Source organism: Carlito syrichta, unplaced genomic scaffold (assembly GCF_000164805.1).
Source record: "Carlito syrichta isolate Samal-C Ts95f unplaced genomic scaffold, Tarsius_syrichta-2.0.1 Scaffold305249, whole genome shotgun sequence".
NCBI lineage: Eukaryota > Metazoa > Chordata > Mammalia > Primates > Tarsiidae > Carlito > Carlito syrichta.
Genome location: NW_007249345.1, coordinates 302,096 through 314,734, shown reverse-complemented (window position 1 = coordinate 314,734; position 12,639 = coordinate 302,096). Strand labels below are relative to the sequence as shown.

At 36.3% G+C, this 12,639-nt stretch overlaps 1 long non-coding RNA gene across 3 annotated transcripts in view; it reads right to left on the bottom strand.

The window, feature by feature from the left end:
- LOC103263756 overlaps window positions 1-12,639 on the bottom strand; it is a 129,290-nt gene that overhangs the window by 72,869 nt on the left and 43,782 nt on the right. For all 3 annotated transcript variants that reach the window (XR_504517.2, XR_002482161.1, XR_002482162.1), the window contains 3 exons: window positions 7,308-7,448; window positions 2,396-2,428; window positions 304-369 (listed from right to left, as the gene is read on the bottom strand). This is a non-coding gene — a long non-coding RNA (uncharacterized LOC103263756). Of the gene's footprint in view, window positions 1-303; window positions 370-2,395; window positions 2,429-7,307; window positions 7,449-12,639 lie in introns of those variants that run through there.

The window sequence follows — 12,639 nt, the reverse complement described above, 5'->3', positions numbered from 1 at the left end:
ACTAACTTTCTTTACCCCTTTACCCCTATGGGTAAACTATAGCATTTAATTAACACAGTTAATGGCAGCCTGCCACATTGCTTTTAGTTATTTGCCAGTAACATATACCCATGGGATACTCTAGAGACTGATTTCAACCAAAAATAAAAATAGATAAACAGAGCTCAAACAAAATTAAAACCAAGTCTGGCTGCCCACACTTATTTTCACACATGAAGAAAAATAGCAGTTCTCTTAGAAGCCTCAAGCAGAGTATCTTTAGAACACAATGTTAAAAATATGCACCCCCCCCCCTTTCCCTACCTGTTTCTCACTCAAAGCTGTGATTTTGGCTTGGAGTTCATGAAGTTGTTTCTTTAAGTCAGCATTCTGATTGGAAAGAAAAAATATCTGTGAGAGAGATATTTCATTTGTTAACAGAATAGTAGCAAGAAGACTATGCATACTGTATTTCAAATGATGAAGCAACCTTAAGCATTCAGCCAATCAAATTTGTCATGCGTCAACTGTAGTCATAATACCACCTACTGCACAGATCCTAAATGTAGGCTCCTAGCTCCAAAACAGGGGCAGCTTCTTTGCAATCATTTTAAGTTACAAGAAGTTTTATATTTTAGCATCTTGCATGATAATTGTACCTGTCTACCAAAATATTATTCTTTATAGAGAGTATCAGTTGACAGAAAATCTAAAGCTCTACTAATCAGACAAGAACAGGAAAATGGATGTTGTAAGTACATATACATGCTTAGCAGCATTATCAACAAAAATAAAAGGTTTTTCTCCACTTGCCCTCACCCTTATTTAGCAAAGTACATTTGTTATTTTAGCCTAGATCTGAAAAGCTGTCAGTACTGCAACTGCCTTAACACTACATCATTCAAATTAACACACTGACTACCAGGGCATTTTCTCAGTTCTAAAATTCTAGGAATCAAAAAAAGAACACTATTTTAGATGAGATACTCTGAGCATGATTGCCTTTTACTAAAGTAGGCAAAGAAATTCCAAAATTAAAGTTTTCAAATGCTTAACGTAGTAGCAGGACAGCCTGCAAGCAGACTGAACACCACCCCAATGAGAGACTGCTTTCACTTGATCATCTCACACATGATTCTTTCCATTTACCCTGCCTGGCCTTCTGTCACGGTTGGGGCACACATCCTCCCCTTCTATTGAGTTTTATGCTCACTCCACTTTGATTCTCTAATGAGATCGCCTGCAATGCTGTCCAACAACTTACTGCCTCCTCAAATACTTCAGGTTAAGACTGTTCTGTTACACCATCACCAACTATAACAGACATGCTAGTTTCTAATATTTCACAGTTGGTGACAGTGTAGGTTGCTACATTAAATATGAAAGAATCTATTAGTCTAAGGTCTACCACTCTTAGTTCCCTAAATTCAATTTAAATTGTGAATATACCCCCCCCCAAAAAAAAAAAAGAAGTTTCTCATGGAAGTTGGACTGTCCAACAGGAATAAGTATGGGTACCAATGCTAGACCTCAGATTCAATGGATTATACTAAAACACAACTGTTAGATCTCTGAGTCCTAAATTTATAGAGATGAATATTATTTTCCATTTTCAAAAATCAATATGCCTCAACATTATGCTTCAATCAAAAAAAGTATTTTACTTTACAACGAGGCATGTATGATACGTTTAACAACCCAGATATATATACAAATATAGTTAATACTCTCCAAGCCCACTGTCTAATGGTTGCAAATCAGATACTGCCTGAATAATAAATATAAGCATTAGAAGACAAGATAACTTTTTAGAAAGATTTTTAAGAATAGAGAATAAAATGCACAAGTCAAAACTCCTATGAGAATTTGAAGAGAAGTTCATGTTTTCTGAGTTATCGCATAAGGTACTTTTTAAGGCCCCTTTAAGGACTCTTTCAAATACAAAATTTCTTAAAATGCTTTTAAAAATTTATTCTAAAATTCTTACCCTGAACAGAGAGAAGTTTAGTACTATTCAAGTGTTCTGTACTATAAATCCCAAGTAAATAAAAGTGGGTTGGGGTCACTTTCAATAATTTTGAGACTACACAAAGCCTCACCAACCCTGACTTTAAATAAATAGGTTTATGGAAATGAAATTTACATTACATGAAGAGTATTAACTCTCAATTTTTCCCAAACTACTCAAAGCAATTAATATATAGTAACAAAGATGAAATGATAGCTATATTATAATAAAAAGACTGAATTTTTCTAAACCATTAAAACATAAAGACCAATATACAAAAAATAATTGCTATTAGAAATGAAATAGTTCTTTAAATTTAAGTACTATTTACATTTTAGTATTTTATGGTCACTTTATTTAAAATTATTTTTTAATTTAAAAAGTAAATGAAAAACAACAGTATTTTACCTGTGGATCTTGCTTCATTTGAGCAACCAGTTTCTGGTAACAAAGAGAGAGAAAGAGCCATCAGTCTTACATATTAACTCCCTACGGCTAATCAGGTTGAGTCCAAAAAACGAGGGCTTTAAATCAACAACAAAAAAAGAGCAATATCACAATCAAAACAGACCAAAACTTTCAATGAGCCATGTAAAAGGCTAACATTAAAAAAATCAAATCAAATCAAACTACCACTTTATATTTGAAATGATGAAGCACCTGATTTTTAAATCTGGACAGAGGGATGGGAGACAGTGGCTTCTGAAAGGCAATTTCAATAAGCTGGATGCTCCAAAAGCCAAATATCCCTTTAAAATGTCATTGTCTAGTGTCCCAAACAAGGCTTGGAAAGAAGCTAGTCCCCATACAAAACAAACCTGTTTGTACATAGCAAAGTACAGATCTGGCAAGTCTTTTGGTTTGCTGCTTACTACAGAAGGAGCCTATTATCAGATGTGACCTTGCCAAGGAAGGATGGGGCTTGAGGAGAATGACTTCAACGAAACAGTGATGCTCAGTATTTGAGAATGAGGAAGTGGAGGGACAACAGTGCAAAACTCTACCTACCTGGGTTCCTCTGGGTAGAGAGTGCTACCCCAATACTGAATGACAAAAACCTTTACTAGGGAAAACAGAAGCCCTAACAAATAAAAACAAAGAAAAATGAATGTCATTTGACCTAACCCGACTTCTAATTACATCACTGCCAAATGGTAACAATGAACATGGACAGAAGAACTTGAAGGATAAAGGAATGTCAGATGGCTGATTCCTAAAAGTATCTGGGAGTAAGTTGCTCCCCAAGTGAATTTTTCATATAATAAAATAAAATAATCTGTCACTCTCTTTGGGTGACAAGGCACTTTTAAATTGTTTAGTCATAAATGAAATCTTTCTCAGATATACTATATAATTATCTACCTTTTTAAATAGAAAAAAGCGAAGCTTTTATTGATACTCATAGGCATGATTAAATCAACTAACATACTTACTACAAGCAATACAATAAGGTCCTTACAATTAAAGGTCCCAAACCTCTATGTATCAAAGTTTTGCCAGCATTTTAGATTTTCAGTCTACTCCTTAATGTCAAGCAGTCAAGCCAGCAAATCTTGCTACTATTCTTGTTGTTGTTTTTTTTTTAAGGAGATAGGGTCTCACTCTATTACCTAGGTTTGGAGTGGCAAGATCACAGCTCACATAGCAGCCTCTAATTCCTGGGCACAAGTAATCCTCCCACCTCAGCCTCCTGAGTAGCTGGGGTTACAGGCATGAGCCATCACAACCAGCTCTTGCTACTATTCTAACAGCCCTGAGCCCTATCTCAAATTTGCTGCTTCAGATCTGCTATGTGATATGTTCAGTGAACTAATCTTAAGATTAATGAATAGTTCTAATAACCTAGAAAATTCCCCTTGAGTAAAATATATAATCTTTGGTGTATTCCTTCTGACATTTATTCTAATTGGTCAAAAGCCTTTCTTCTTAGTGCTAAGACACATTCTAGATAACTGAGGTTGCCAACCATGTGACCTCCAAATATGCAAGGTATATGTCACTACATTCTACTTTATATTTAACAGCAGTAGCTCTTCTATATCCTAGTATTAATCTATAAAATAGCAATAATACATATTCCAAAAGTTCAAGGAAATTGGAACACAAAGTTTTATACATTTTCACACTAATGCTAGCTACACTCTTCAATGAAAGAAAGCTTATCCCTTTTGATTTGGTTACCAGAGAGTTGGCTACTATATTAATGTTAAATTACTAAAGCTAAAAAAGGTTTTCTGCTATGATGCGGAAATTTTAAAATTAACTGATAACCACATTAAGTCTCCATCTCTGGAAGAAATAAATAAACCAACTTTTCTATCTATAAGCAGTTCAAACAATCAGGGGTAGGATAGGATAAGCGGGCAACTTACTAGACCATCCAAATACCAAGTGACTTTAAGCTGACATTGTGTTAACAAAGTTAAATTACTTTCTATTGCAAGAATGCAGCAATTTTTCATGAAGATATACTTTATGCCAAGGATAAGCAAACAACAGCCCATAGGCCAAATCTGGCCCACCACCTGTTTTTGTAAATAAAGTTTTATGGAAGAGAGCCATACTCATTCATTTATATGTTGTCTGTGGCTGTTTTGTCTGTACAACAGCAAAGTAGAACAGTTGTGACAGAGACCATAAATTAACTGCAAAGCCAAAAATATTTTACTCTCTGGCCCTTTACAGAAAAAGTCTGCTAACCTCTGCTTTATACTATTCTCCATTTCATATGGAGTAAATACTCTGAAAATTTAAATATGACCCCATGAAATCTACATAAGAACAAAGGAGAGAGGAAAAAAGGTAATTTCCCCAAAAAGATGAGACATCCATCACAGACCATTATTATTTAAATTTACATTGAACATCAACTATTTGTACACTGCTACTTTCTCCCATTCATAAAGAAAACATAGGAACAAAAATATACTTTTACCAAAGTAGTACCAGCTAATTTTTCATAACACATTTTCTATCCAATAAGCTGAATATCAACCCTAACTTCATTCCCTAACTGGAAATGCAGCAAAGGGTGGCTTTTGCCCCAATAGTTTTAGTCAAATGTACATTCTGGCTTTTGGCCTCACCCTAGCAACCAATGCCCCTACTCTGATGTTATTTCTAGAATCAGAATTTGTCATGATCAATGACTACACAGGTTATCCCACATACATTCTTTTTTCAAAAAGAGGAAAATAACACAAATGTAACTGGAGTGAAATATCTTATATGCTTTATCTGTTAAAATATAATTCACTGACATATAGATAAACTGTACAAAAAACATTGTATAATAAAGGAAGAATATAAAAGCTATTGATTTTATGCTCAAAATAAATAGGTAAATATATAGGGAACTAGATTAATAGGCAATGTGAATATTAAGTGAGTGGTGAGGAAAACTTCAGGAATAATACTATATCTCTTCTGATTCAACAAATGAAAATTTAAAATTTTAATTACATTTAAAAACAGAATAATAAAGATTAAGTTTTTTTACAATTATAATATTTATTAAATTGGTATGCTTGAACTTAAAGCATGAAACAAAATAATATTTAAGAACACGATTTAATTTAGTAATTAACTTCACTTAGAGTACTGAGTCTTTCAAGAAAGGATTATTTGGGGCTTATTCATATCCTAGGAGGAACTAAAAGCAGAATGTTAACTTTGCCATCTCAAATTTCTTGAGAGGAGAAACACTCCAAAAATCACATACAGCATCATAAAATTATCTTTGATCCACACGAATTTCAGATTGCTGCACTTCCAAAACTCATTAAATGATGATGTCAGCTTTGAACAAATAGTAAATTTAACTTTTGTCACTTGTCATTTTGTCATGATCAATTATCTGGTACTACCTAGCACATCTGGTACTATCTAGCACATCTCCATGTTAAAATACTTTCACCAGAAAAAGACAAGCTTGTTTTTGTAAACAAAGTTTTACTCTCAATTAGTACCAGAAGCAAGGCCAAAAAAAATAATAAAATGTGCACAACTTATTATATACTAAAAGAAGCCCACCTGCACAAGGCAAGCTGCTGCTGAGAAAGAATTTAACAAGATCCAAAGGAGCAGCAAGGATTTATGAACAAGTGCCTCTGAAGCTTCCTGTAAATTCTCATCCACACTAAAGGTGGGCAACATGCAAATCTAGTAGTCATCAAAAGCCCAAGATATTCTCCCAACAACTTCAGGAAGTAATGCTACATTAGACTATTCAGATAAAACAAGGGAAACTATACCAATAACAAATACCTTTAAAAAGTAGTTTTACTTCTTCTTCTCTTCTCTACTCCTATATTTCCAATTGTTACACATTGAAAAGTAATCAATTAATCGTCATTTATCACTTTTGAGTACCAAGGATTATATGTATGTATGTGTGTTTGTAAATGGCTCACTACAGCCTCAATCTCCTGAGGCTCAGGAGATCCTTCTGCCTCAACCTCCCTAGTAGCCAGGACTACAGGTGCACATCACCATGCCCGGCTAATTTTTTTATTTTTTATAGAGACAAGGTCTCTCACTATGTTTCTTAGACTGGTCTCAGACTCCTGGGCTCATGGAATCTCCTGGGATTATGGGCATGAGCCACCACACCCAGCCTAAAGATAGCTTTTTGTCCTAACTACAGTTATGTATATACTTACTTTTATATATTCATATATAAACTATATTTAATATTTTAATAGTATTAAACTTAATAGTATTTATTAGTACCATTATAATATAGAAACAAATTATATAACATAAGTATATTTATAATATGTTTCATTTATATATACTTTAAATGTTTGTTTAGTCTAGATACTTGGGATAAAAATGTAAGAATTGTGAAATTCGAAATTTAAACATCTGTGAAGACAATCACATTTTCTTTACTAAAGATTGAAATCAAGGCATAAAGCTGAGTCATATGATGAGTAAAAACTTTACTGCATATGGCTGCTGAGTTAAACATGTCTCGTTATTTAAAATATGCAAGTCAAATCACATGAACAAAGTCCTTCAGAAAACCCAAAAAACAGAAAAAAAAGAAGGTTGTTTTTTTGGGTTTTTTTTAACACCTTTGCTATATGAAAAAATATTTTCAATTCCTTTCTCTGGAAATGAAGTCAGGAATATTTTCTTAAAGTTCTAAAAAGCAGTACCTATGAGTTTGTTGAGAAATGATAAAAGGCAAATGATATGACTTGGGACAACTGCCTGGAAGATTAAAAACTGTACTAAAAACCAGAGATGGGCTCATTTACTGATCTTAGCCATTACCTAGTAACATGACATGGGAGACGCCAATAATGTAACATACCTGGTGAACCTGAATTTCCACTTTAAGAGCCTCTTGTAGAGTCTGCAACTCCATCCTCTACCTTCAACACTTTCTCTGTCTGCTAATTCTATAGTTTCTTCAGCCTCCGATTAAAATAACAAACTCCTCTTCTCACTGCAGCTGTAGAGATCATAAAATGTTTTGGATCATTATATTGGGAATAAGGAAAATATTTATGTTAAAATAAATTATGGTAGTCAAAAAATATTTGATTCTCTAGCACAGGACAAGAAATTTCACAGATTTCTTTTTCCAAAACAATTCATTACCAAAACTTTCTTGGTTCTAGTAGGTATGCCTCCACAGAACACTTCAAATAACTAAGAAACAAAAAGGCAAAAGGAAAAAAAGGGCTTGATTTGTCATGGAAAAGCTAAGCACCCACCTCGTGCTTATTAGCACCCTGTTAATTACTACATACTGAGGATACAGAGCTGAACAAGACCACTGCTGCCCTAGATGAGAGACTAGCATAGGAGACTATACCCTTCCAGGACACGTTATCCTTAGAAAGAGACACATAACAGGCTTATAAATTTTTAACACAGAGTGGATTGGAGAGTTCAGGGTTCCTCAGAGGTTAAAGAATGCCACTTGGATGAGCTCTTTATTTTTAAAATAAATAAACTCAAGGGAGATTCTGATACTAACTTAAACATTTAACAAATTAATACTTAACACATACAGACACAATGCAATGTAACAGTGCTATCCAAAAAGTTATGACAGGGACATTTAAAACTCTATCTATCAAGTGTAACATATGAGGTGGTCTGGTAATGGAACACATTTCCAGTTTGAAAATGAACATCATCTTCTTTTCAAGATTCCCAGTTACTTCTTTGACTATACGTATAACTGCATGTGGTGATGATGTCAAAAGTCTAAATTTGTGAACATGAACATGACACCTAATCTGACCTTCCTATCCTCCTCCACTCATCTCTACTGCAATTTAAATTACCTCAATGGTCAATTTCTCCTTTGTTGCTTTTTCTCCTTTTTTCTTTTGAATGTGGCCTCAGACATTATTTCGGGTACTCTAGCAAGGCAATAGTCTGTTTTTGCCTGAATAAATTTAAACTTTACTTCAAATTTCTTTTCTTCTTTGCAACTACAAAACCAGTAGCTAGAGCAGCTTTTTAGCATTCATGCAAATTGAAGGTAACAATCTGAAAGTTAGAAGAACCACTACTACTTAAGCCAATACAATGAGATTTATGATCTTCATACTTTCTAAAAAGTATTTACCTACAGATAAAGTCAATATTCAGCCTAAGTTTTCTAAAAATCCTTTGAAAACTGATGTAACAGCATTATAATGGGATTATTAACTAGAGAATGTATTCTTGGGGATATGAATTTTCATTATATTTACTTATTCTCACTAGGCATAAAACATCAATGGCAATCTCTCCTTCAATGCCTATATGTTATATAATATCAAATTAATTTAACCTCAAAGATTAAATTCTAAAAGTACACAAATCCTTCAAATTTACATTTGTGGGAGTTAGGAAAGGTTTACTGTATAATGATATTGTTAACCAAAAATTTCATAAAGGCAGAATATTTAGGAAAGTTAATTTGGAAAAGGAGACATTCTGATGAACAAATCTGGGTATTTTAGCTATCTATTATCTTAAAAATGTTTGGCACTATAATCAACCAATAAATAAATATCAAAATTATTAAGTTATGTACTTAGACCAAGATTTTTTTTGTTGTCTTATAAGTTTACAAACAACAGCAAATGCTAACACTTTAATTTCAAGTACTAAAATAATCTCCCTATGCAAATTCTTAATTGAACTGACTATATCACAGTTCTTGAAAACAGTACTTGGTTAATTTTTACAAGATTTACCAGAAAATGGGTCCAAAAATGATTCCTTATAATTTTTGTCAAGGCAAGAATCGCCTTAAAGTGACTGGAGTATTTTCGAAAACAGAAAGGCCATATTTTATTCCACTGATAGTAACATATCACTATAGCTCAACTCACATAAACTCTGAAAACAAACAGCAGTTTCAAAACAGGGAGATTTGCAATACACGTGACAAAGGGTTAATAAAATTTACAGTTATAGCTGTCACAAATTAATAACATAAAAAGCAATTTACAGAAAAAATAAAGATGACAAACAGGAAAGACCTCAATCTCCAATAAAGACATAGAAATGTACATTAAAAAATTTTTAAATTATTTTTATTTTGAAGAAGTGGGGTATAATTCAGGATTAAGTTTACAAATGTTCATTATGCAGGTACCCTTGCTGATGAGGTGTGCCCCCCCTTCCCCTGGCAGTTTCCCAATACTGCCAATCCCATTTCCTACTCCCCTGGTAGTTTTCAACTACTGCCAATCCCTTACTTAAAGTATTATGATAATTGTTCAAGGTCCACTCATGAGTGAGAACATGTGGTACTCAGTTCTTTGTTTCTGTGCTAGATCACTCAGTATTATAGACTCTATGTCCATCCAAGTTGCAGTGAAGTACATAATTTTGTCCTTCTTTATGGCTGAGTAATATTCCATCGTGTATATGTACCACATTATTTTTATCCAGTCCTCTTTCAATGGGCAGCACAGTTGGTTCCATGTTTTCACTATTGTGAATAATGCTGCAATAAACATGCGTGTGCAGGTATCTTATTCATAGAGTAATTTGGTTCCTCCGGGTATATTCCCAGTAGAGGGATTAATGGATCATATGGAAAGTGGATTTTTAGAACTTTTAGGAATCGTCATACTGTTTTCTTTTCTTTTTTTTTCTTTTTTTTTTTTTTTTTTTGAGTTGGATTCTCCTTCTGTCACCCAGGCCGGAGGGCAGTGGCATGCTCCTGGCCACTGCAGCCTCGACCTGCTGGGCTCTAGCAATCCTTCTGCTTCAGCCTTCCAAGTAGCTGGAACTACAGGCACACGCTACGCCTGGCTAATTTTTGATTTATTGTACAGATGAGGTCTCGCCAAGCCGCCCAGGAGGGTCTCAAACCCGCGGGCTCAGGCAATCCACTCACCTCAGCCTCCCAAAGGTGCGGGATTACAGGCTGAGCCACCAAGTCCGGCATGACACTGTTTTCCACATAGGTTGTACTAGTTTACACTCCCACCGACAGTGTAGAAGTGTTCCCTTTTCCCCACATCCTCTCCGGCATCTGTTGTTTTTTGAGTCACTGATGATGGCCATCCTGACTGGGTTTCTCAGTTAGGTGATATTTCAGTGTGGTTTTAATTTGCATTTCTTTGATGACTAGTGAGGCTGAGTATTTTTTCATGTATCTGCTGGCTGCTTGTATGTCTTCTTTTGAGAAGTGTCTATTCATATCTTTTGCCCACTTTGTAATGGTTTTTTTTTTCTTTTCGACACATTTGAGTTCCTGGTAGCTCTTTTTTTTAGTTTATTTTTTTTTGAGATGGAGTCTCACTCTGTCGCCCAGACTGGAGTGCAGTGGCCACTTCCGGCCACCGCAGCCTCGACCTGCTGGGCTCCGGCGATCCTTACGCCTCAGCCTTCCGAGTAGCCAGAATTACAGGCATGCGCTACCACACCCGGCTGATTTTTTGATTTATTGTAGAGATGAGGTCTCGCTGCCCAGGCGGGTCTCGAACCCGCGGGCTCAGGCAATCCACTCACCTCAGCCTCCCAAAGGCGCGGGATTACAGGCTGAGCCACCGAGCCCGGCTCCTGGTAGCTCTTAAATATTAGGCCTCTGTCAGACATACAGTTGACAAATATTTTTCCCAGACTGTGGGCTGTCTCCTCACTTTCTTGATGGTTTCTTTGGCTTTGCAGAAGCTTGTCAGTTTAATGAGGTCCCACTTGTCTATCTTATCTCTTATGGCACAGGCATTTGTTTTTGATCAGCAATTGGTTGCCAATTCCAATTTCCATAAGGATATCTCCTGCATTTTCTAAGGTTCTTATAGTTTGAGGTTTTACATTTAGAGCTTTGATCCATTTAGAGTTGATTTTTGTGTATGGTGATAGGTAGGGGTCTAGTTTTAATGTTCTGCATGTGGTCAGCCAGTTTTCCCAGCACCATTTACTAAGCAGCTTCTCCTCGCCCTAGTGTTTGATGGTGGAGGCTTTGTCAAAGATGAGTTAGTTAAGAAATTGAGGTTTTGCTTCCAGAACCTCTATCCTGTTCCATTGGTCTATATGCCTGTTCTTGTACCAATACTAGGCTGTTTTGATTATTATAGCTTTATAATAGAGTTTAAAGTCTAGGAGTGTGATATCTCTCACTCTTTTTTTGTTGTTGTTGAGGATTGTTTTGGCAGTTTGTGGTAGTTTGTGTTTCCATATGAATTCCTGTATTGTCGTTTCCAGAAGAATGCTGCTGGTAATTTAATGGGTATTGTGCTAAATCTATAGATTGCCTTGGGTAGGATGGACATCTTAACAATGTTGATTCTTCCAATCCAAGAGCATGGAATACTTTTCCATTTGTTTATGTTATCTTTGATTTCTTTGAGCAGTGTTTTGTAATTTTTGTTATAAAGGTCTTTCACAGGGACTTCCGGCAAGATGGCGACGGGGCAGCCTGGTCTATGAAACCCTCTGCAAAGGAGAACGCAGAGGGTCTCTGGCTCTCTCCCCGGGGGCTGCGGACCCCAACGTCGGAAGCCTGCTCTTCACACGGAGCTCAGCCGCTGCCACTGCTGGGGCATTACAGCAGTCTGGACAGCCACTGCAGCCGCAGACACAGCAGCCACCGGCGCCGCCACAGCTTCCATGGCGGCCATAGCGCATCGCGCCACCCGTGCCTGAGGTGATCCATGACTTCAGTCCTTGAAGCCCCTGCAGGCAAGATCTGCTGGGATCGCTGCCACCTCTGCAGCCACCTTGAAGTCTTGCCTGCTGTGGGTCTCCTACTGTGTGCCCTGAGGCAGGCTTCCACCACCCGGCTCCTGTCAGGCGCCACACCCTCTGGGGAGAGCAGCTGAGACAGAACCACCTGCTGGCGATTCAAGGTAACAACACCGAAACGGGAGAAACAAGCTTGAAAAAGAGACACGGGCCAGATTTGAGTGGTGAACGGAGGGTGATCTGAACTGTCCTTCACAGCAGGCCAAGGGCAACTGACCCTAACTGCGAACTAATTTACCAGCTTGAAAAGACAGCTAGAAATCAGAGCTGAAAGGACAATGGACTTAAATGAAAAGTCTCAGAGTGTGCTCGATTGGTTCTGTTAGTTTAATGACTTGATTCTATTCTATTCCTATTGTTCTGTTCCTTTTTTTTTCTCTTCCTTTTCTTCTCTTTTCTCCTCTCTGTAAACCATATCTTTGTATAGAGGAACAGCA